Here is a 26,024-nt window from a genome sequence, read left to right as displayed (position 1 = left end):
TGCCCAGACAGTGGATAAATGACTGAACATAGGCTCTTACACCTGTCAGTGGTGATTTCTGTGAAATTATGGAGAGTGAGAGGTATGCCACTAGAAGAGGCAGAAGTTATCATGACTCACAAAATAAGAAAAAAGGTAGATTCTACAGTCCATTTACCAATTAGCTGACATTAGTCTCTAAGGGATTTTTGTTCATTTTGAAGATAAAACTGAGGCCCCAAAGATACAAAGCAAGTCACATGAGCTCATCTCAGTCACTCCAGAGAGCTGATCAGAACCTTTGTCTTAGGTCACTCAAAGCAGAAATGGGGCCATGAGCAGTAATATCGTAAATGCAGAAAAAGGATTTGAAGGTAAGAATCTTCTTTTATAAACACTAGGTACTGCTTTTAGGATGGGTTTTTCACTTAAGTACAAAAAGATGTTTGACTTTCTGCCTGTGCTGGAAGGTACATTTTTAGAGACCTTGGAAGAGTGTACCTTTCACCCTAAAATTTAGCAGTGCTGTCAATTGCCAGTGCCCATCATCATCACCACCGTCACCACCATCATCACCACACATACAAGTGTAAACAGGTGGAACGCTCTCGAAAGGGCATTGAGATGATGAGGGATTGGATACAGCTGAACCAGATTTTCAGAGTTTCCTTAAGATCTCTGTTCTTAGGAAGGACATTAGTTAAGAGTAGGCTTCTCGTTTTCTCTTTTCCTGACCTCCAGGCCCACCTTATCACCTCCATGTGTGAACTTTTGAGGGGCTGGAAGGAGCATGAGCTGACTCCATCTCATGCCCTTCTCCTCCTCAGTATTTCTCTGCAGCCAAAAGGGTCTTCCCTTTGCTCCTCAGCACACCCAGGTGTTCCCACCCGAGGGCACTGGCATCTGCTGTTCCCCCTTCTGGAACCTTCTCTAGCTCATTATCCCCACAACTGGCTTGGGGTTATTCAAGCCCAGCTCATTGAGCATCTCCTGGGAGAGGCCTGCCTCACTCATTCCCTCTTGTATTTTCTCCATAGCATTTTCATCACTATATGAAATTCTTTAAATTCTCTTTCCTCCTGTTGTCTCTCCTTTTCTTCTTCCTTGTCTGTCTCCCCCACTAAAATGGGACTCCATGAGGCAGGGACCTTCTCTGTCTTGCTCACTGATGTGTCCCTCAGTGCCAAAGATGGTGTCTGAGCAAGTGCTCCACATATATTTGTTGCATGGATAAATGGACTTGCCCCACCTTCCATCTTGGCTGCGTCCATTTAGAACATGTGGAGACACTCTGATCATCTATTTTCAACAAATGGTGAATGAGGGAAGGTAAATGAAGATCATTTGAATGCACTCTGATATCAGGAAAGAGCATTAATGTGTGAGGGGTCTCTGATAACCTGGAAACAATCTACAGCGACAGGCTCAGATCACAAGTTCTGGAGACATCTCTAAGCCTGAAGGAATCGTACTTCTGTCTTGCTGCAGTACATGAAACCTTAGGCAAAGCTAAGCAAAAAGCACGGGGCACGTTCCATTGGGAATGTAGAAAGCACCACTGGCAGGAGATATGCCTGCTCAGGGTCTGTCAGGATATCCTCTATTCAGATCATGTCGTGCTACCTGATCAGGACCCATGGGCAACATCAAGGCGGGAAGGAGCTAAGACAAGGCCAGGGAGCACAGTAAAAGAGGCTTGGGTGGCAGAGGAGCTGAGGAAAACATGCCCCAGGAGGTATTGCCTCATCTCAAGCATTTCTGCTGATTTCCTTGAACAAAATGTGCACCTTGGTTTGGCAAAGTGGTGATTTACTGCTGACTTTTTTTTGTGGGGAAAGCAGGAAGGATGAGGCTACCAGGTCACCTTTTGAAACAAGGTCCCAAATAACAGTCAGTTGAGCAAAGTAGAAATTTCGTCTCTCATGGAAACTTCTGAGCTTAAACAATGTGGGGCTGCACAGTACCCATGATGTCACTGACCCAACTGCTTTTCCTTACTGTTCCTCCATCTTTGGACATTGTCCCCATCTGCGTGGCAGACACTGCCACATCCACATTTAAGCCGGAAGAGGAAAAGCAGGGGAAGGCACTCACCTCTCAAGTTACCATCGGGAAGTGGCCCACCTGCCTTCCATTCACATTCCATTGGCCCGAACTTTGTCTATGGCCATACCTCAGTACAAAGGAGTCTGGGAAATGTGGTCTTTAACTGATGACCATGTCCCAAGTGAAAATTCTATAACTGTGACAGAAGTAGAAAAGAGTTATCAGGAAAACAGCATCTCTGCCACAGGTGACTGGAGGAATTGATGGCAAAACGCCGGTTAGCCTTGGTAACTGCCCCAGGGGAAGAAAACCAAGTGGGGATAATTGACAGGTTCTCTGCCAGATCATTGCACAGCAAGGAACTGCACAGATATTGTAAACAGGCCAGTGAAAATTTATCCCTCGAAAGAGTATAAAGCCCAGTGATAATAAACAAGGCATATTAGTGACAGAAGTGTAGCAATTCTGAAATGTACATCAGAGTATATATAGCACCTACCAGGTAATTGCCCTCATCAGTGAGAATATTGCTTCCTGCTCCACCATCAACCATTTAGAATTAACTATAAAGCAGACCTGCTGTGGAGACTAAGTCGAGACATATTAGAATGTACGCGCTACAGATATTACATTTGTGGCAGGCATTAATTCATTCAATGCATAATGACGATTGACTTACCAAGTGTGTCGTGCTGTAGGGCGGCTCTGCTCTGGAGAATAAGAGCGATATGCCTCACCTTTCAAGTAACTAAACACCTGCATATCAATGGGGTATTCATTCATTCATTCATTCAACAAATATTTACTAAACACCTGTTTTGAGTCGTACTCATGGTATTGTGAAGGGGCTGGGACACTTTGATGAACAAGCTAGACAAGGTGCCTGCCCTCAGAGTGTATATGCCAAAGCGAGAGAAAGACGTAAGCAAGCATGTGAATAGACAGGATACTCTATAGTGATAAATACTATGAAGAAACCAAATAGAGTGATGACAGAGAACTTGGGGCGTGAATAGGAGAGTCAGTGAGGACATTTCTGAGGTGGTGGCATTTATGCTGAAATCCAAAGGATCAGAAGTCCGTCATACAGAAGCCGAGAAGAGGCATGGAAAAGAGCTTGGTGTACCAGCAGGACAGCAAGGAGACAAATGTGGCTGGAGAGTACTGAGTGAGGAGAGAGGGATGCTAGATAAGACCCGGTGGGGGTGGGGTAGGGTGGGAGGAGGGCTGGTCCAGAACAGAGGTCCTGGAAGGGGTGGAGCTCGAACTGGTTCTTGCAAGACAGGTAAGGTTTGAGTCTGAGAACAGGAAACACTTTCAAAGTAAGGTGAGCTGTGAAGATTTTGAGTGGTATGATGTGTTGGCCCAGGGGTGTGGGTAAGAGTTCAGATTGGGAGTAGAGAGAGATAGGGCTGGAAAGGCAACACTGAGAAAGTTCTGGAAGAACTTAAAGGCCAGGGAACTTGAATTCTCAAAGATAATATGCAGCCATTTGAGCAGGGTTGAAACATGATCTGAAGTTCTTCTACGAGCGAGTGAGTCCAGGGCTTCTCCATCTTGGCACTCTTGATGTTTTGGGGCGGATCATTCTTTGTTGGGAAGGGCTTTCCTGAACGTTGCAGGATATTTAACCACATCCCTGATCTCTAGATGTCAGCTGCACCCCTCCTAGTCTGGACAGCCCCAAATGTCTCTAGATACTGTCAAATGTCCCTAGGGCTGGTGTGTGTGTGTGTGTGTAATCACTTCTGGTTGTGACCAGTGCTTTTTTTTTTTTTTTTTTAAATTGGTTTATTTTTATGTTTTTATTCTTGAAATCAGGTTTTGGACCTGAATAACTGACTTAATCATCAACTTGTCCCCTTTCACTATGATTGTGTGACAGAAACTGGAGATTTAAGTCATAGCAAGGCAACTATTGTTCTGATTACTGAATGCTAGTTGACTTCATTGTACAAAGTTCCTACAAATACCTGTTTATTCACTCTAAAACAAGGCTTTGAAAGCCCTAAGGGGTCTTTCTTCCACACTTCAGCCCTGATGTTTTCCTTGTTCTTACAGTGCTCCCTCTCTTCTTAGGTAAATAGGCACCTTAGGGCAGCCCCTGGATCTGGGAGGTGGGAGAGGTGAGGCACAGGAGGAAAGACCCTTTTCCAAAGAGGAGATGTGTACATTGAGCTGAAAACACAAATAAAACAGCAACAAGAAAACCGTGAAGGAGGATTGTTTTGAAAATGTTTTTTTCTTGAGGCCCCAAAATTTGAATTAGCTTTGTGGGAATTCTTTGTGAGAACTCGCCTCCTCTAGACGATAGCTGAAAGATAAGCAAGAGAATATGAAGAACTCTTGAGAAAATATTTTAAAAATCTCTCTTCCTATGTCTTTTAAATAGTGTACTGGGTCAATAGTTCATCCCAAAATTCATGTCCACTTGGAACCTCAAAATGGAAATAGAGTCTTTGCAGATATAATTAATTAAGATGAGATTGTACTAGATTAAAATGGATCCTACACCCAATGGAAGGTGTCCTTAAAGAAGAGGGAATACACAGAGACACACTGGGAGATTAGAGTGACATGTGTGCCAGCTAAGGAACACCAAGGATTGCTGGGAGCCACCAGAAGCTAAGAAGAGGCAGGAAGGGTCCACCCTTCGAACTTTGGAGGGCGTATGGCCTGCTGACACCTTGATTTTGGATTTCTGGCTTCCAAAACTCTGAGAGAATAAATTTCTGCTGTTTTCAAGTCATCTAGTGTGTGGTAATTTGTAGTAATTGCAGCCCTAGGAGACGAATACAAATGGTAATTTTATAATTACATTTAGTTTATTAACACTGGGGCTTGTTAGTTCCTGCTTCTGAGAGCTGGCAGTAACTTGCCAAAAAAGGTTGACCTTTGGCTCCCTGCTTCGCCACCGCTGGACTGGCTTCAAACACGACCATTTCAAGTTCAGTTTCCCCTGCACCAAAAAGCCACAGCCTGGAAGTCTGTGTGACAAACAGGTTTCCTACCGGAAGACTGAACATGACACTAATGTTTCCTTCAGACCAAATTCCAAGACGAGAGAGTTGGCAGCTGTGTGTGGTGGATGGTGATGGGTAATGGCGCCCAGTCTCCTAAATAAATGTTAGAGACCTCGCCAGAGGAGATGTTGCAACCCTAAATTGAAAGGGGAAGGGGGAGGCTTCTGATCAGACCCCAGAGAAGAACACTGGGAGGAGAGTCAGTGGATGATGGGTATGGGAATGGGAGGGAGAGCTAAGGGGGCAGGGGGAGTGGAATGGAGAGGACAAGAAGAGAGAGAAGCGGGACAGCCGAATCCTTTCCAGAGGAGAGGGAAGTCTTCTTTATTTGCCCTAGGCCAAAACAAAAAAGGGGGATCACACAACATTTTTAATGAGAGTGTTTCTGTCATTCACCCTCATGCAGTGGTTATGTCTGTTATACAGATCTGGTTTTGAAGGTGCTGTCCTGTGAGCCGCGCTCCTAAGGGGATTAATTATGGGCAGGGGAGAGAGCTGTAGAGCCACCAAACACAGCCTGCAAGGTCTGGAAGTTCTCGTTTATAACCTTACCAATACACGGTTTCTCAGAAAATAAGCTCTTCACATGAACTAAGACAGGTAGACATTTTTCCTGCTGTAAGCCATGTCCTTCCTATGCCCTCTGTTTCTGTTTCTGTTGGTAGAGGCGGCTAGCCATTTGCCTGGCGTGATCTGTAGCAAAACCAAATGATTTGCACACATATTTTTAGAGGAGAAAGAAGTGAATGTCTTTCCCTTGTCCAGAGAACAACTCAAAAATTCATCTAAATTTTACGTGAGGGAGAGGAGGTGGGGCAGGAACTGTTGGGTGAGAGCAAATGATTCCCAGGCACCCAGAGAACTCACATTGCCTGTTGTTGGAGTCTGAAACTCTCGCCTCATTCAAAAACGTTTATCTCGCACCTACTTCGTGTTGGGCACTTGTATAGGGGCTTTGCATACAGAAATTTTAAAAAGGGGTCTACCATCTAGAAGATCTATGATGAAATTATCATTCCTCCATTCATCCTAGTTACCGAGTCTCTTCCATGTGCCAGAGACTGTTCTAGCCTTGAGGGTACAATGGTAAGCGGAGCAGATGGAGGTCATGCCGTCTCAGGGTGCAATGGCGGAGGTTGGCGGATGGAGGAGGCATCATCTGGCCTGGAGGATTGCGGGAAGCTTTGTCAGCATACCTCGCTTGCTGTCAAAGCTCAGAAAGCGCTGAGGAGTGACTGCGGCTGTTCTTTCAACTGTGACTTTAAAGTTTTTGTGATGTTTATATGTGACACTCGTCACCATTGCACTTCCCAATCACACAAAAGTGACCTGGCAGAGGCAACACAGCATCTCAACAAAGGACATTTGAAGCTGTTAGTCATCTTCTCAGCATCTACCTACCGTCTTCTGCTGTGCAGACCCATGCATCCTCCAGGTGGGGACTGCCCCGCTGACTGGGGACTCCAAGCCCCAATCCTCTGTCTACCTGGCCCCTTCATGTGCCTGCCTCCCACCTTGGTGCCGGCGTCCCCGAGACACCTCGCCCAGCCTAGAGCCATCTGCTAAATCATTCCCTGAGCTGTCTCCTCTCTGCTGTTTGGGACTGAATTTCCCTGTCCCTGGGTATTTGCCCAGGACTTGAGGAGCCCCAGGGAGTACCCGGGTGGTTTCCCCGCGTCCTCTGGACCATCCTCTCCCTGACACGGCACTCAGCACCTGACACCTGGCACATGGGGTGGCCAGAGTGGTGAAGAGGCTTGTTGCCCTTGCCACTCCCCAGGGGGTTTCTTCTCCAGCTCTCTGACCACTTCTCCCAGGACACTCAGGTGGGCCTCTCCCCGCTCAGTTGGGTTTCTGACTCTTAGGCTGTGAGGATCTATTAGAGATCCCCTCTGAGGTCTCAGAACAGCAAAAAAGTTTCACAGCGGCTGACCTGGAGAGGGGAGAGGGAGAAAGGAGGGACACCTGTTCTACAGACTCCCTCCTGCCTTCAGAGGTCACTGACTCCTGGCAGGGAGGTCAGGCCACTCTGTCATCTCTGCAGGGTCTCCCCCCACTCCCCCACTGCAGGGCACCACCTTTCTCTGGAAGACAGAAATGGGAGGGTGGCTTGTGTGTGCCCTGATGGTGGGAGCAGCTTGTCTCCTGCTGCTAAATGAACCATGTAAACGTAAGAGGCAGGCTCCTTCTGTGCCATGGCCACACCCCAAACCACGTGAGTCGGAACCTGGGAGTCCGGCTCTCTGTTTCCACCATCACTTGTGCCCACCCCCTGCCTCCTGCCACCACTGCAATGTAGACATCCAGGGCCATCACTAATTCACTAGGTGTCCTCCTTCAGTCTGGACATGCATTTTTAATTAACTTCTATATCCAGACTCAGGTGACACCGCCCTGCCCCCCTCTCTGTCCTCACAGAACACAGCTGCAGTCAGCTTTGAGCTCTTACTCCACGCTGAGGCGCTCTCTCCAGCCACCTTCCTGAGAAGCACTTGTTTCTTACTTTGAACCTATTTGAAATATATCGGACTTTTTAAAGGATCCTGGAATTAATTTTAGGGTGAGTGTTGTCATCAGAGTGCTAGAAGAGTCCTTGTAGTTTAATAAATCCAAGCCCCCCGATTTTATAGTTGCGAAAATGAGACTCAGAGATGTTAAATCATTTTCCCAAGGTCACACAGCAAGGTTGTAGCAAGGCCCAAATTAAAACCCAGGTGTTCTGGATCCGAAACATATACTCCTTCATCATACTATTAGGTCTCTAAAATGATCCATTAATATCCAGACGGAGTGGCCCGACCCTCCCAGTTCTAAATGAATTCATGGAACAAATCCCTAAAATGAGCATGTCTCCAAGAGACATGAAGTGTGTTTATTGTGGTGATGAGCAACAGTTATCTGGTTCCTTTGTTGTTTTAGAGCAGTAGAGATACTCAAAGCAGAAACCAGAAGTGCAGGGAGAAGAACAAGAGAGAATATGAAATGAGATCTCATAGAAGAGAGAAACTGGATTAGAAATCTAAGGTGTGGGACGTTAGATGCAGAAAGCAGAAATTCAGGGAGGCCGCGCCATGTTAGGAAAGGCGAGGAGTCTGATGGACAAGCTTTGGGGGCAGTTAAGTTCCCAGAGCCGCAGTTTCCTTCTCTGTAAGACGCAGCTAACAGGGAGTTTTGTTGTGATGGTTGAGAAAAAACAAAAGCACCCTGTGGTGCCGAGCATACAGACAGCACTCAGTAAGTGGTGAGACTTGTGATTACATTAATCTTGAATTAGGAGGGAGCCACTGGCACCTCTGAGGCCAGCCCCCAGGGTGTTGGAGCAGGGCTGACAACCTCTGACAATGGCACCGAGTGCGCGCCCACCCAGGATTCCCACCGGGCAGGCCCCAGACTGCATAGCTGGCACTGTGACACAGTACATAACGTGACATGGTCATGGTATAGTTCATACTATGACATAATCCATAATATGACAGTCACCGTGTACATCAGACTATGACACAGTACGTAATATGATACAGTCAAAGGGAACAAACCAGCATGAGGAGCCCTGGGTTTGCATTTAGGTTCCGGGATATTCTGGCTTTCCATCTCCTTTGGCCTCAGTCCCCTATTTGTACGACAGGGATTATAATAACTGCCTGAGCGGAATATTGCAAGGAGTCAGTGGGACATGTTATGTGCCCAGAATGGCCCCTGGTGCACAGGAGATGCTCAGTCGTGATCGAGGCTACTTTACAGGGCAGGATGCTGGAGTATGAATGGGCAGTGAGGAGTTTATTCTGCCACTTACCAGCTCTGAAAATTCAGGAAAGGCCAGGTCGTGGGAGCTTCGTCTGGAAAAGGGCTCCTCACTTTTATCTGCCATTTGTGGTTTCTTTAAGAACCTCTAAGCCTATGGAATTTGTCCATACCTTATTTATATTTTGAATATCTCATTTAATCCCAAGAGAACTCTCTTGTAGGAAATTTTGGTTTTGCCAAAATCTCTGTAAGGCTGGGCAATTTATTTTTCTAAATCTGCTTTTTATATTTTGGTGAATTGTGAGTCATTTCTCCTTTGCAGGATTATTACAAACATTATTTGGGATCCCTTGCTTGCTGATGACTCTTGCTGGAATGTGAGCTCCGTGAGCACAGAGGTCTTGCCTGTTGTACTTGTCCATTTATCTCTAGGACTTAGCACAGTGCCTTGCCCATATTAGAATCTTCAAAATTACTTTATTGCTAACTGGATTTGGATCTCTAGCTCATGGCTGATCCTCATTTACTATCTTAGAAAACCAACTGCCCATTTACATCTCTCTGTGCATGCTCATGGTACCTCATATTAAAAATGTCCAGAAAGAACTACTTACCTCTAAGTAATCACCCCAAAACTTGTTCTTCATTGAGCTATCCTTATCTCAACGAGCTATCACCAAAGTTGGAAATGTAGGAACTCTCTTGGACTTGTACTGAGTCCTACCCTTCCCCTAATTCTTCACATTAAGTCAGGCAACAAATCCTATTGGGCCCACCCAGCGGTCTCCTCACCCCCACCTGGATTATTTCAACAGTTGCATAGCTTGTCTCTCTTATTTCCATTGTGCTGTTCACAATCTCTCGGCATGAATTGTGAATTCTAACTCCATCCTTAGTTTAATTAAAATTTTTTTCTATTGCTGTTTTCTCCTGGTTCTATTTTCTTCAGTTTTAAAAAAACAAAACAAAACAAACAAAACAAAACAAAAACGTTTTTATCTTATTGCAGAGTATGTGTATATTTTTATAAGCAGCCTAAAATACGACCTAACAAGGTTGCAAATAATATATAGGCCCTATGTTATTTTGAAATGTTTTGATTACAAGCAAATGACAACTCAAGTCAAATCGGCTTAAATAAAAACAGAGGACATCACTGACTCATGCACTTGGGCAGGACAAGAATGATTTTGGCTTTAAGCATAGCCAAAAAAGAGGTCATCGTGGCTCTTGGCTCTGACTTCTTCTGTCAAATCACATAGCTTACTTTTACTAGTAATCTTTACTAGTGATTTAAAAAATGTAAGTAATCAAACAACATGTACAAAGCAGTATGAGGCAGATTGTGTTTTCCAAGATGGCCACAAAAAGATCTCCCATTCCACATGTTCCTCTTATGAGTCTCATGTGACACTGTCACTCTTTCCTTCAAGAGGTAGTGCCTAGGTCCCCTTCCATTGCATTTGGTTGGGCATGCAGATATGGCAAAAAGACACTGTACGACTTTTGAGTCTAGGTCATAAAAGGTGGGATGTTCTCTTGGAACCCAGCCAGGGGACCCCCGTTCTCGGTGCTGCTGAGCCCCCAGGCAGCACTGATCTTCAGACATGTGAGTGGCCTTGGGGGATTCCAGCCCTAGCCACCAAGTCACCTCTGTTTTCGAGTCTCCCCAGTTGACCCCCGCTCCTCCCACAAGACATTATGGAACAGAGACGTCTTAAGCCTGCTTCACCCTATTCAAATTCATGATCCACAGAGAACACAAGAGATGATAAATGACGCTGTTTGAAACCACTACATTTTGAGGAAACTTGTTACACAGCAATAAATAGATAACTGCGTACAGAGAGAGGTGTGGGACATCCCATTGGCTCCCAGGTCCTTCCTTCCTATATAAGACTTGCTTTCTGGCTCAGAACCATCAGATGAGGTCTCTACGTAATGTCTGTGCTCATCCTACACAACAGGGAGTGTTTATGTCATGAACACCCCCAATTTATGGAAAGATTGTTACTGAGCTTATGTGACATTTTTCAGGGAGCCATGCCTCCTATATCCATAGAGGCTAGAATTGTTTACCATAAGCAATTGGAAACCAGGAACATCCTGCTAAGAGCATTCCATAGATAAGGACTTTCCTGTCTGAACTGTTGTTAATCATTTATCAGGAGGTCAGTTATCAGCACATTAACCAAGAGACTAGGCTAGGACACTTGCCTTCTCTCCCCCAGGCAGTCCCTCCAGTAATTGGGAGAGACTGGGTCACAGGCCCACTGTTTTAACTCCTTCCTCCTCATTCATTCCACCCTCAGCAATTTTTTGCCTGTGGAGGCAAGATGGCTGCCTTGAGCTCCAGTCCCACAATTATCTTCAGTAACCCAGGCAGGAAAAAGAATGTCTCTCTCACAGTCCTCCAGAAAAAGTCCCAGTATGGCGCTTATTGTCTAGCTCAATCTCAGAGCTATGGTGAGTCAGTCCCACTTAAACTACATGAATGAAGGAAAATTAGGGTGCTATTACTGTGTTTCCCCAAAAACGAGACCTAGCCAATCAGCTGTAATGCATCTTTTGGAGCAAAAATTAATATAAGACCTTGTCTTATTTTACTATAATATAAGATCGGGTCTTATAATGTAATATAATATAATATAATGTAATATAATATAATATAATAAATATAATATAATATAATATAATATAATACTGGGTCTTATATTAATTTTTGCTCCAAAAGGCACATTAGAGCTGATTGTGTGGCTAAGTCTTATTTTCAGGGAAACACAGTATAAGAAGAAGGAGGAATAAATATTGGATCCGAAAAAATAAAAATAATAGCCAAGGCTATTATTTTATTATTAGGCTATTATGATTATTATTATTATGATTATGATTATTATTATATACCAGTCTCCTTTCTGAAGTGGTCTCACTTCAGTCTGTTCTCTGGTGCTGGAAAGAGGTTCCTAAAATGCAAGTCTCAACATCCTGGTGTATCAGCATTGCAGGGGTACAGACGAGGTCTTGTTCATTGGAAAAGGCAGAGTAATGCTAGCTGCTGCACCAAATAATCCCCATGTTTCAGTAGCTGAAGCAGAATTCACTAGCAGGAATTCATTTCTCAGTTACACCATAGGCCAATACAGGTATACCTGGTTAATGGGAGGTATTTCTCTGCATGATGATTCAGGGACTGACTCTCTCCATTTTGTGGCTTTTCCACACCTAAGGCTTGAGAATCCTCTGATCCTGTGTATCCAGCCAGTGGATGAGGGAAGAGAGGGTGGAAAAGCCATACTTCGTAATGCTTTGACTCCAAAATGACACACATTACTTCTGCTCACCTTCCATTGTTGCTAAAGGATCACATGGCCCCATCTAAATGAGAAGGGGACTGGAAGATGTAGTTCCTGGCTGGGAAGCCAGTTCTTGATGACAAGTTTATAAAGGCAGGTGGGGGGGTGGGGGGTGGAAGGGTTTGGGAGGTGGGGGGAGGGGGAAACGACACAAAGTTTGGCTGTCAGTTAACTGTCCCAGGCACATTTACCTTTGTCTTCCTAGCTCCTAACCCAGTGTCTGACACCAAGTTGATGTTTAGGATGTCTGTGGCATGCATTATTTTGTCTGAGCCTGAGATGGCCATCAGGTGCCAGGGCAAGTGTGATAGTAGCATGGCACATGAGAAAGTAGATGCCAAATACCAACTGAGGACCCTGGAGTGGGCACAAAAGGCTGAGCAGAGAGCGGGTTTTCACTGAGTATGAACGGGAGAAGGCGTTTGTGGGTATAGCAGGCTGTCCCAGTAAAACAGTTCTTCTGCAGCTCCCTGACCCTGGCCTCGTGCTGGGGAGATGCAGCCTTCTTTCAGCCCTGTTGGGGAAAGTGGAATTTAATTGTCATTCTTTGGAACCTTTTGGGATGTGGCAAAAGATGGAGAAATGGTGATTTCAGCGCTCTCAGCAGTTTTCGATCATACAAGAGGTGGGGTCTTGAATATGCTGTTGATGAAAATGTTTATTTCTTAGGGAAATCTATCACATGGGCTATTAAATCAAGAAGCTGGGGCTGCCCGCAGTTAATTGCTGCTCAGTATACTGACTCCAGGGCTGTCCTTGTGGTAGCAGAAGTGTGTATCTGCGGCCATGTTGCTATGGGGGATGGCTTCTCTTCCCCGTGGGGGTCCAATCTGTGGGGCTGTGTGTGTTGGGTCTGCTCTGTTGCTCACAGGGCACGAGGAGCTAAGACCCCAAGGAACAGCATGCTAGCGTCCCCTTGGCCTCATGCTGGCGAAGGTACCGTAACAAAGACTTGGGCTGGGTTCAGTGAATTCCCTCTAAGTCTTGCAATAATCTAGACGTTGAAACATTAGAAGTGAAAACAGATGCTGACCTATGTCATTGTCATGGGAAGGAAGTATTCCTCTGAGATGATTCATTCAGAGATTTCTGTGTGTATGTTACATGTCCATAAACATTTATAAAACTAAAATATTACCATTCTCTTGGTAATATTTGGCAATTTAGGGTGACAGAGATACACCCTCCAAAAGAACCACTGCATGAGTATTACTTACACTGACATCGCCTTGGCATGGCGTGTGGGCGTCCACTGAAGGGAGTGGCCTTTCCCACGTGACCTTTGAAGGGGCAGTTTGAGGGCTGGAAATTTGCTAGCCAGGCCTTTTATGGGGTGTGAGACACTTGCCCCTTTTCCTAAACCTCATGGCCCCCATGGATCTGAGACAGTTTGGTAATGCAGGCCGGTGGCTTTTAGTGAGACAGGGAAATATATCGTAGAGGAAAGCTTACCAACCCTTAAAAAAATCTATGCCCTATTTGCTCATCATAAAAGTCTCACTGAAGTGAGAGGAATGGTCTGAAGCGATGCAGAGACTGGGCCCTGCGGTGTGCTGGGGAGCTGAGCGCGGAGTGGCTTCAACTGCAGGGGAGCCTCGTGCGGGTTCCTGGACTAGGAAAGGGCACACTGGCACGTCCTCCTGTCCCCGTGTCAGCGTCCTTGTATTGGAATCATGCGTCCTTTGTCAGTTTCTCCCTCCAGGTCTCGGGCTCCCTGAGCATAGGCACCAAGCCCGTAGGTTTCAGCGCAGCCCTCGGGCTCGCTAAGTGCTCAGTGGTATCTGTTGAACAAATGCCTGAATGTCGGTGCTCGCCTGTCCTGCCCTGTGTTTTCCTAGAGACACACCACCCCGAGGCAGGGCCAGGCCTGGCACAAATCCAGGGCTCTGTAAACGTGTGAGGGGCTCATGAAGTGATGAGCTCGTCACTGATATCTCAGGGGTGGCGCATCTATCACTGACAGCAAGAGAAAAGCTATAACAAGAGTCCCAAGCACTCAAAAAGCACAGCAAAGTGGGTTCACTTCCTGTCGAGGAACAGGGTACAACTGCTTGTGTAAAGGGAAGACGCGGGCCTGTTGCCAGGAAGCCTGTGTAGTCATGTACAGGTGTCCTCCTTGAGGCCGAAACACTGAGTCTGAACAAAAAGTGGGGAGAGAATCCCAGATTCCCTTTTAGGATGGATTCCTTTCTTGTCTGCCAGAACTGACTCATTCCTGGGGGGTTGGGGGCAGTACTTGTGCCCTGGAGTAAAGATGAAAAAATGTCATGCTGATTTTACTACTTGATTTTATTCTGGTTTCAGGCCATTTTGCTGTTGCCAAGCTTTCTGTTTGCTCACAGGGATGTTAAAATAGAAACAGCTGATGATATATTTAAGGCTTTAGAACCCTCTCACAGTGTCATGCCATCCTAATTTTCCCCAGAGAAACATGGTACTCCTGGGGGCACAGAGTTCGGTGGCACAATAACCACAGTAGCTTCTATTTATGGAAAGTATGTTTAGTCCAGACAATGGACTGAATATGAATTTGAATTACCTCACTCGATATCATAATTTCCCCCTTTTACAGATGAAGAAACTGAGGCTGAGGGAGTTTAGGAATCTTGTGAAAGGTCACAAAGCCAGTAGGTGGCAGACCTGGGACTTCAACATGGGCTGCCAACTTGTAAGCCTTCACTGTTGGCTGCACCCCAACCCCCCGGAGGAGAGGGGATTGCGATTTTGCTGGGTACCCAAGTACTGGAGGATGTGGATTATGAATCAGCTCACAGAATGTTTTCAGAAGACCCCAGGGGCCTGTGAGGTTCCATTCACGTCCCAGACTTGGTAAGCACGTCCTGTCATTCCGTGTCCTCAGGAGAGTGGCTCTTTCTCATTGTGCTGCCTGCCACTGAAACACACAGCTTTCCGATGTCCAGTGTGGAGTTGCAGACAGTTGCTACAATCCTGTGTTTTTAACTCTTCCTGTGGCTAGTGGTCCAGATCCTCCTGGCCTTCCCCGTCTCTTGTCCTATTGCCGTGTCACATGAGCTGCACTGTGTGACTTCATATGGGTCTAACAGTGCTTTGCCTATGTGTATGCTGGTTACCTCTCACACATATTCCCCTGTTCAGGGCAGCTCTGTTGATGCTGGGTACCCCCACTGGTGCAAGCTGGAAGTGTGGGGGAGTCAGTGCCCTGTGGGGCAAACCTTTGAACAATAGGAGGCAAAAGCTGAAGGGTAACATCTTCCCTTCCCCACTCTTAGCACAGGCAGAATGTAGCTGCCGTTGACATGATTTCTCTGTGAAGACAGGAACTGCTTTTCGCATAGTACCCGGTGTTTGATGAGTGCTACATGTTGAATGAATGCCATTTGCACTTAGCCGAGCTGGGCAGCCCAGTGACTGGCATCCTTGAATTGGTGGTTCTTCCTGGTCTGCCTCCCTCCTCTTCTCCCTGTAGCCCTTAGGGGATCATATTCCCTAACAAAGTTTTGAAGCACATGAGCCCTCTGCCGCAGAGTCTTTCTGGGAAATGCAGGCTAAGCGGTGGGGAGTCAGTTGAATAATCTTCCATTCATTCATGGTCTTTGGGACGGCCAACACACCTGCATGCACAGGGGCTTTGAGTTTTTGCGTCGAGGGCAAGACACACTGAGAAGGAACAGAAAGCTGGGAATCTGTGACAGGAAGCTGGAGGGGACAGGGTAGGGGGAGACAAACGGTAGAGCGTCACCTACATCTTCCTTCAAATAGGGTCCCATTCAATTTGCACAAATCCATGTCCTTCTCCCCACACAAAACTCATCTTTAAGTGGCCTCCCTGCATGACTAAGAATACTAAATTTCAGCTCAGCCCACTCAGTCTCTTCTAAGGACACTTTCTGCCACTTTGGGGCAGAAAGGTATGTGACACTTGTCTTCATGCTTATCTGACTGAAACCCTATTCCCCAGTTCTCACGGAGAGTACAGACTCACAACGTACAAGTAAGACTGGAGTAAGCAGCAGTGGTGGCTGCAGTCCTCCTTAGACCCAGTAAAAAGGAAGGCGAGGACCTCTGATTTTTCACCTACTGGTTTTTTTTTACCACGTCAGGCCATGTGAGTGGTCACTGAACTGAAGAGAAGGGGTCTGACATAATTCTAGCAGCTAGTGGATCCCAGGGGACATTGGGTCCTTTGCCACCCGTCAGGAGAGAAACTGTACTTTAGTAGCAGCAGTGTGTATCCTGTTTCTGGTGGCTGCCTCAGAGACTGCCATGAGACCCTCTCCAAAAATTGGGCTATTGGGAGGTAGCCCTGACTTATTGTGAGGCCAGAAATTCAGTCTAAGTAACCCATTAATCAGTACAGCTAAAGGCCATTCACATGCTTACACACATGACAATTGTGACAGAGATGCAAATGAACGTAAGCGTGGGGCACAGGGCGTTTCAGAGAAAGGCCAAAGGGCTTCCTTCCATCCTGCTTCCGCCCACCGAGCAGAAGCCAGCCTGATCAGACCACTTCCGCAGTTGCGCATCGCAGCCACGCGGTGTCGCTGTTGGAGACGCGTCCTGCATGGTTTGATTGTTCACTGACTGCGTGGTTTCCCGGCTGGTCCTGATCCTGCACTGGCTTCAATGGTTATTTGAAAGATGACAGCCCCAGTCCTCATTCAGTGTTGCACTCAGCCAGGTGTGCCACATGGGCCGCCTACCTCCTTCAGTGCACACGTCTGTGCTCACTCATGGTCCCCAAGCACGGCTGCTATGCTAGGGTGGCTGGGGTGGCCCTGGGTGGAGGGTGGGGGTGGGGAAGCTCCAGGTGCCCGCTGTGCCAACACCAGCCTGACTGCACACCTTTCGTGGACCGAGCCCACGTCCTCATCCAGACTTCCCTGGCTTTCCTGCTGAGCGCCATTTTGCATGCGCGCCATTTTGCATGCGGGTTTGAAAAATGAAAGTTGGCCCACTGTGTCCCCAAGAGACCTGCTGACCAGACCCTTTGGTATTTGTTGTTCACAGCCCTGGGTCTGACTGGCCACAGATGGTGTCACTGTCTTCTTCCTCTGGGCAGCAGATGCTTTCTGGCTCTATATAACTTGTGGGTAACTTATATAACTAAGAAGAGACCCTAGATGTGATTCTCGGGGGAGGCTGATTCCGCTTCAGGCGACCTCGAGTTATCCCCAGGCCTGGGCTGGCTGCCACAATTTATAAATATTCATCTCAGCAGGTACCTAGTTAGTCTCTGCTTCAAAAGGTACCATGGTGCAGTAAGAAGAACCCCATTCCGCAGAAAAGCAGGCACAAAACTCCTACTGAAATTGCACCAAGTTGGAAAACAGAATCCCTGTTTCTTATCATTTGTATCAAACATTTAAAACCTTTTTGACAAAAGTCAGCAAAGTGCCTGCTGACAACAGTATTTCTCTGTTGTCTGTTTGCAAAGGAGCCCTTGCTAGCCCAGTGGAAAGGATGGCATTCCTGCAAATGTGCAGTAGAGAAGAAATTGTTCCCAAGTGGCAGCAGGGCCAGTCTGATTTGTCTGACGGGGCTTTTCTACCTGGAGACGTTTCTTCCTTAGCACTAGCAATGTGACGAGGGCGGGTTTAATTTGAATAACTTCTGTGGACTGAAGCCTTTTAGCAGTCATCTTCCAGGCTGTGCTGAAGACCCACACAACTGAAGCTGTCTGAAGATGCCAGCTCTGGTCCTCGTTAGAGATTCCTGGCGAGTACACATTTATTCTTGAGGCCTCAACTGTCCCACTGTAAACGGAGGGCCTCTCTCTTCTTGGCCTTATTGTCAAGGCTGGCAGTGATAAGACTTTGAACTGAATTCCCAGTAGGAAGGGCATGACTCCTCTCAATGCCCCTTCTGCTCCAGTGTCTGAGAACCCCCCTAAGGAGGTGGGAGAAAAACGAGGACTGGTCTTGAATTGATTATGTGTTACATGGATATTTCAAGGCTTCTCTGGCAAAATACCTCCACCCAGCTGGGCTCCACATGTAGAAAAGAAGGGCTGTTTCATAAAACACCCCAGGCAAGATGTCGACCTCTTGAAATCATTTGGGCAGACGTTTCAAAGAGAGGGTATTGTCAAAGGTCTCCTAAAAGGAGAAAATGGTAAATAAAAGTTAATCAAAAAAGGCTGGAAGGAAGCCCTCTAGCCAAGTCGAGGTGATGGACAAAGCCAGGATTGTGGGAGGTGACATCTCGCACCCTCACCTCTAACTCACACCACCCTGAGGGGCAACTGTTCATTTGAAGCCCGGAGCCGGCTGGGTTACACTCACCCACTCTGCCCAAGCTGTGACACTGAACACTCACCCAGGCTCTCGTCAGCTGCCCCACCTTAACTACCACCCACACACCAAGGGTCTGGGGGTTTGCAGCTGAGGTCAAGTTGCCCCAAGGCTGTCCTGTCGGTGCTTACATCAGGGACTGTTTGGCTTCTCCTCCAGCACCCGTGCTTCCTCAGAAGCAGGCAGTAGACTCTGCGTTACAGGGCACTGTGCAGTTTTCTTAAAATTCCACTCAACGATCATTGACCAAACACTTACTACGTGTCAGACCCTTAGGTGCTAGGATGTATTCCCCGGACTCGGAAGCCAAAATGCAGTCCAGCCTCAGAGCAGTGTTGCAAACAAACTAAATGAAATAAATCACCACCACCACAAAAGCCACAGTACAGCCACCAAAAATGTAACTTCAAGCAAATATGCTTATGGGATTCTTGAACACCTGGAAGTGGGATTCTGGCCCTCATCTCAGAACACACTCTTCTCTCTTCTCCACACCCCACAGTTGTGCCATGCCTCTTCCAATCTTCCCAGAAACCTCTTTTTAGGGACTAGCGTTCAGACCACTTCTGCCCCAACCTTCCCTGCCCTCAGTTCACTGTCACAAAATCCCAAAGTGCCCCCTGGGCTCAGGCAGAGCACACAGGTAGCGGGCAAGCTCTCATTAGAGGAAGTGGGAGGGGCAGGCGTGAGCTGAGATGGGATGTTTTGAGTTTTGGTCCTGCTCCACAAAGATGAAAGAGATACAGACCTGGTCCCGAAGAAAATCACAGTAACTGGAGACATCGGCACCCAAACCACCAATCACAGTGCAGTGGGAGAAGTGAGTTGCTAGGGGGCCCAGGAGAGATCAAGGACCGCCCTGGGTGGAGAGCTGTAGCGACCACTTGAAGGATGAAACTGGGTTCAAACCCAACCTCTGCGAAATTTGGATGCGTAACTTACCTTCTCTGTGCCTCAGTTTCCTCACAGTAACCTGGGGATTATACATTATACGGCTGTTGTAAGACCTCAGCGATGTAAAGTGCTTGGAATACGATTTGCCACAGTGCTCAGAAGACATAATTACTACATCGAGACACTGAAGAAGCCAATTCCTGGGGCGTTATCACAAAGCAGCTTTTTTGTTTTCTCCCACTGCGCCGTGCATCTGAACAAAAAGTCTTAAGATTTTCCTGGTCCCTCAGAGGCAATGCAGCGTTGTAAGTCGTTTTCACATTCAGAAATCAGAACGCGCACTCTCATATATTGGTCAACGTTTTCCACCTTCCATTGCTGTTCACGGGTGCTGGCTGCAGTCAAGAAGTCTGTGTGGGCTGGACAGGGGTGAGGTCAGCTTTTTCCCTCGTTCTTGCTCCCCTCCTCCCACACTGACCAGCGGTTGCTCCTGACCCCGCTGGGATGGGGTGCAGGGAGAGGAGATGAGGGGAGCAGGAAAGTTCTTACACTTCTGGCACTCACTGTCATGAACTGATTCTGTGCTCTCTGGTCTGGCAGAGGCTTGGAGGTGCTGACTTGTTCTCTCTACCTGCTTTTGTGGGTTCTTCAGAAAGCCTCCCCACCCCATCCATTCATCACCAGGGAGTTTTGCCTGCAGTTGCCTCGATTTGGGCAGAAGCAGCTCTAGTTTGCATTCCCCAGGCCCTAGGGTCCCAGCAGTCCACCTCTAGCTCTCAGGTGGATAGCAGCTCAAAAGGTCACTTGGCCCCCTCTTTCCCAACCCAGGGCAGGTCCTGAGAAACTTCCAGACACATTTGCCCCAGCAAACTCTGGGCGTGCAGGCCTTTCCCAGGACAGGCACCTCTCCCCTGCTTGTCAGTGTCACCCTTTAGGTCTCTCACCTACTCCGTCCCTGCCCTCAGACTACAAGGGACTCACATTCATGCCTGGGTGATCTTAAAGCCCTGCTCTCTTGCGCTGAGGTGAAGGTGGACCTGACCTCTGTTCTTCCTCTTTAGGGCAGGTGCAACTCATGAACAAGCAGGTTCTTCAAAAGTCCTCTTCCAAACGCTCTGTGCCCATGACCCTCTCGTGCCCTCGTGTGGGTGCGAGGTGAAGTCCTGGGCACCTCTCAGCCCCTCGCCCTGTGCCAGGGATCCAGGATGGTTGTCTCACAAGTCAGTTTGGTGTCTTTTATCTGTTGTCTCAGTGTTTTAGCTGAAACTTCCATTTTAACTTCCTCCACAACTGTTAGAGACCATCATTATCATTTGCGGGGTGGGGATGGTAATGAATGGGTAGTTTGCTGGAAGATGGCACCTGTTGTGGAGGGTGGCAGACCAGATGGCAAAGGTGGGCAGGGGCTTCTTTGTCCAGGTGGCTTAAGACTGTGACTCTTGTCTCCCAGGTCCTGCCATGATGGGCAAAAGGGTGCAGAAGGCTAGACCCCATCTCCTATGACAAAGCTGTGTTTACCGCTGTGCAATGCAATGTCTTCAATATGCATGTTCTCCTTTAAAACTCACAACAACTCAATCGGATCCTTATTCTATTCTCCAAGGACTCAGGTTCAGGAAGCTAAATGATTGCCCAAAGTCGTCTAGCTAGGAGGTAATGGATTCAGGTTTAGGAGTTTGACGGGTGCTCTTCATCACCGTCATACCTGGAGTCCAGGGTGGCATGGGACCATTCTGAGGGCCTGGGGTTGGGCAGGGTGTTGTCCTCTCAGATGTGATAGCTGTGGGAACCACCTGTGCCTGGCCTGCTTGCTGTGCTCACAGCGGCAGTGGACATTCTGTCCTCCACACCCAGCAGCCAAACAGAACTGGCCGAGCTGGGCAAACACCGGCTGTGACTTCACTCTCTGACATCTTGCTTCACACCTGACACTTTCAAGACCCAACTAGTCCAGAACAGGGTCTTTGCCTCCCCTTCCCATGGTCAAATCTCGGGTCATCCAGACTCAGCAAAGAAGGGCTCTGGATGAGCTCCCTCTATCCCCCAAAGAGGGAAGAGCAGGTTCTCCATAAAATGGCGACCCTCTCGGTCCCAGACCTCAGGGATCCCCCAGGCTCTGCGGCCGCACTAACCCTTTTGTTATCAGAGTCCCTGGGAGTTCATCCAAGAAGTTCTGTTCCCTGTCTTCTGTATAGTTTGGTTTTAATTCAGTGGAAGATGGAACCACATGCCAAAGGAGGAGGTGCTAGAGAGAGTTTAAACTGTTCTCTCTAGCAAGAGGCATACATGACATTCTGTCTTAACAAATCTTTGTCTTTAGGATAACAAAAGCAATATATATTGATTGTGAAAAAGTCAGAAAATACAAACAAATAGGTGAAAACAAGTTAAAAGTTAACGCATGGGCCTTACACTCTTAAGATTTTTGTGTCTTTCCTCCTAACTTTATACTCACATGCATAAAGCATATCTACAGACATGCTTGTACCAAGATTAGAATTATACCGTAGAGACTGTATGGTAAGCTGCTTTTTCTCACTTACCAGTATGTCATGGGCATATCCCCACAGTATTAAGCTCAGTGAACTTTTAAACAATCCTGTGTGACGGATTCCACAATGTGCTAGAAAGACAACAGACGGAACAAAACAGTGAGCATCCCCCGGGGACCTCCCCTCGGAAAGACCACAGTCACGTCTTAGCAACCCTGAAGAAGCTGACCCACCATGCATTAAGGCTCAGAACTCTTCTTTCCTTTTTTCCTTAAAAATAAAATTGAACTGAGTGTCCCAAGTTCTCCCATATCCCATGGCTTGGGGTGGGATCCCCCAGAAGTGGTTCCTCCAAAGGTAGGCTTTGTATAGTCCTTAGAGTCCTCAGGTTCTGGCCCTCAGCACTCCAAGTTTCCTTTTTCATTGCATCTTCTAAGTAAAGGCCGTGGTACCCAACTCTGTTCAAGTTCTCCCATAATTAAAATGTGTACAACTCTGTTGAAAGCCCCTTTACACAAGAAGCTCATTTGGCCCAGTGAATGATGGGACTTTGAATTGGATTTTTAATAATATACCAAACCCTGTTACCTCACCATGTCTCAAAGGAGAGCTCTTTTGTTATTAAATTCAAGTACACAGTATATTCAGCCAAATGAATTCAGAAACTTAATGATTCGGCAATGGGTTGTGTTGGGGGTTGTTAGACAGTTTATAAGTGGCAACGAGAGGCCTAACCGTTTCTAACACTCTCTCTTGACCTGTTCTCACAGTCTGTAACTGAAAGTGTCCCCTCTCTAACTGTCCCAGGTCTGTGGCCTATTGTGTGAACCACATGATATGCCATTTGAAGACAAGTTTCTCTTTTCAGTTTAGGACTTTGCTAGAAACTGCTTTAACCACTTTTCAGTTGGGGCTCTAGCTTAATCCTCCTTTTCCTGCCTCTTCAGTTCATCCATATTGCTACATGAGAAAAATTGGAGTATTCCTCAGAAATAGTTCCATAGCCCATGAGTCTTCTTCCCTTGGGGGCTTGGCATTCAATGGAGCAAGGGTTTTGGGGCTTCACATGGCAGGTACATAGAACAACAAGACAATTGGTTGGTTTTGATGGTTGAAATATAATTTTGATTTAGTCTCCAGCCAGACTCTAGGCTTGGGGGACATGAGGAAGGGAGAGAATGTGAAAGGAAGAGTCTGTTAATTTGTTGCAGCAGCAATAGAGAGCTGCTGTAGAGGTGGCTGACGGAGGCCTGCAGTCAAGCAGGGAGGCCTCTGAGAGCTGTGACTTTGGGCACTGGGCAGAGGACCTCCAGGGCCAGCCACACTGCTGCCATTCCCAGCTCAGGGAGCAGACCAGCCCAGCCACTCCACAGACCAGACCAACGAGGAAGCCAAATGCATGACTTTGCCATCTCCGGGAGGTCACAGTTTGACCTCAGTCCTTTAGACATGGCCTTGGAGAGGAGCTGAGGGGCGATTGTTCAAAGAAGAAAATCCGAGAAAGTAAGCATTTTGCTCAAATAGACTGAGAATTTAACTAGAGGGATTGTTTCAGTTATTGAGTGGAGTAAGTTTCTGGATTCACTCTACTAAACTGTGAGGGCCAGCTGATGATTGATAAAGAATAAAGAAACAACATTTTCTTTGCACATTTGAGTGTGGTGGGAGAGAATAATGAGATGCCATTATGGTTCCAACTGAAGGCAGCATTTTAGGCATGTCTCCTAGAATGTGGCGGCTCTTTCATTCCACAGCAGTTAGCACACTGAAGAATTCCAGACGTTTCCCTGTATGTGCGTGTGTGTGTGTGTGTGTGTGTGTGTGTGTGTGTGTGTACATACTGATCACTGATCGGGACAGAGTTGTATGAGAGGAACATTGAGGGGTTTTTATCTTTATGTTTTGCTGACTGTTGTTTAAGTCTTTTAAGTAAATTGAAGACCTCTCTGTTGAAAGTAGGTGCCTAATTTCAGGCGATAATCTATAGTGCCAAAGAGGATTAGGAGTTTGTTACTAAGCAACTTAAGAATTAGTTGATGCTTAGGCCTGCTCTTTTTAACTTTGCCTCCACTTTCTCTAAGTTCTAGCTAGAACCAAGGTTAGAATTAAGGTTCCCAATCAGCCAACTTTACAATAGAGAGATTTTCCTGTATTATCTGGGTGGACCCAATGTACACAAAGGTCCTTAAAAGTAGACCCAAGATAGAATTGCCAGGTGTTTGCCTTCATGTCACAAAATGTCCTGAAGTTCAAGGTGTTTTATGGTTATTTATATTTATAGCAGGATGGGATTTTATTTCCTCCTTACCCTCTATCCTTCCCACTCCCTTGCTCCTTTCCTTTGGTAGGGAGTTGATGGTAAGCAGAGCAAAGAGACAGTGACTCTTACTATAATATACCACAGCTATGTCTCTAAAAGCTATTGAGAGACTCTTTTTTCTTGTAGATGCTCATTCTCTATTTGAAGAATTTGAAATATATTCATGTTTCCTTGTCTGAAGCTCAATACAGACTCAGGGCAGACCCTCCCTGATTGCCTCCACTTCATGGAGGCAGAGCCTTACTGTACTTCTTCTGGATTTCCCTCTAGTCCCTGGGAAAGAGGAGCTAAAAAAGATAAATGAGGTTGTGGGTGGGGGGGAGAACAACAGGGGAGGGGGGTCAGAGAGAGAAGGAATGCAAGATTTCCATTCACTGGTTGGCAAGAGGTGGGGAAAATGATAGTTTTGCACCACTTCCTGTCTCCATGTGTACCCAGAATCGGCCTTTGATTTCTTTCTGGTAATGAAGTATACCTACATGCCTTTCCAGAAGTTTCAGAATAACAGAAAATTTATTTTCATTTCTAAGGATTAAAGGGGTATCACCATCATTTTTACACAAATAGAAAAGTATTGAAGTTCAGGGAGGTAAGGTGATTTGTTCAAGTTCATGTTTGAGCAAGGAGATGGCTGGGATTCAGTCTTTGATCTTGCTGACTGAGCAAAAACTCCCAACTTCAGATCAGATGACCACCATGGGACACTCCTGACCCTGCACTTCTTTCAGGTCCAGGCTTGGGCTCTCTGAGGATGGGCTTTGCTCTTGTTTCCAGCCTCATTTCTCCAGAGTCACAGATTTAATCCTGGGACACGTTGTCTTGGGGAGGTGAGAGGCAACCCAAACTGTCTCAGGCTGGAGGTGAGGGAGATTGGATGGCTCGGGAAGTGTTCAGCTCCCAGTGGAAAATTTTGGCTTCCCACTGAGTTAGGTTTCTCTCAGGCAAAAACGGGCAGAGCTTCTGAAATCCACACTTTGCAAAAGGGGGAGAGTACATGAGTTATATGTCTCTCAGGCCTGTTTTCACCTAAAACATTTTCCCTCCTATTTCTTTTTATGACACTTGATGAAAATGACTCACGTATCTAATAGCAGGGGGGCCAGGCAGTGAGATGCATTTAAACAGCAAGTGATCTCTGAGTCACCTCCATGTCTATCCTCTGGGTACCTCTGTCCTCCCCACAAACTGTAAAATTTGCATCGTTTAGTAGCAGAGAGTTCCAGGTCATTCACCTTCCTTCCCCTCCCTTCATGGACTTTCATTTTTAACTTGTCGTGGTGCTCTGAAAAACACCTTCCACCCTCCAAGATGACCAGGTTGTTACTCCCTGCACATGTGAATGTTACCTGACGTGGCAAAACGAACATGGAGATGTGCTTAAAATAAGGAGCTTGAAATGGGGAGATTATCTAGGGAGACTGACGTCCTTATAGAAGGGAGGCAGAGAGAGTAGTAGGAGAAGTAATGATGGCAAGAGGTTGGACTGATGTGAGGAAGGGGCAAGAACAAGGAATGCAGGCAGCTTCTAGCACTGGAAAAGCTTTCTGAAGCCTCCAGTGGAAATGCAATTATGGCAGCACCTTGCTTTCAGATTTCTAACCTCAAGACTGTACAAGAATAAATCTGTGTGGTAATGTGAACTACCACGCAGGAATAGGAAACCCACACAGGGGTATTGCGCTCTCTTTGGATTTAGTAAGAACAGAGAGCTGTTGCCGGAGGAAAGAATGTGGCTTGTTTGGTGGATGGATGAAGTTTTAGAATCCAGTGTACATGCTCTGCAATGAAAAGGGTCTCCTCCATGGAGTCTTCTTCTCTATCTAGTACTGAGCCCGGGATAATGTAACACCAGATGTGGAAGTCCTTCTTCATAATTACCAGGATTCAATATGATTAAA

Source organism: Rhinolophus hipposideros, assembly GCF_964194185.1.
Source record: "Rhinolophus hipposideros genome assembly, chromosome: 4".
In the NCBI taxonomy this organism is placed as follows: Eukaryota; Metazoa; Chordata; class Mammalia; order Chiroptera; family Rhinolophidae; genus Rhinolophus; species Rhinolophus hipposideros.
Note: the sequence above shows the minus strand (reverse complement) of the source record.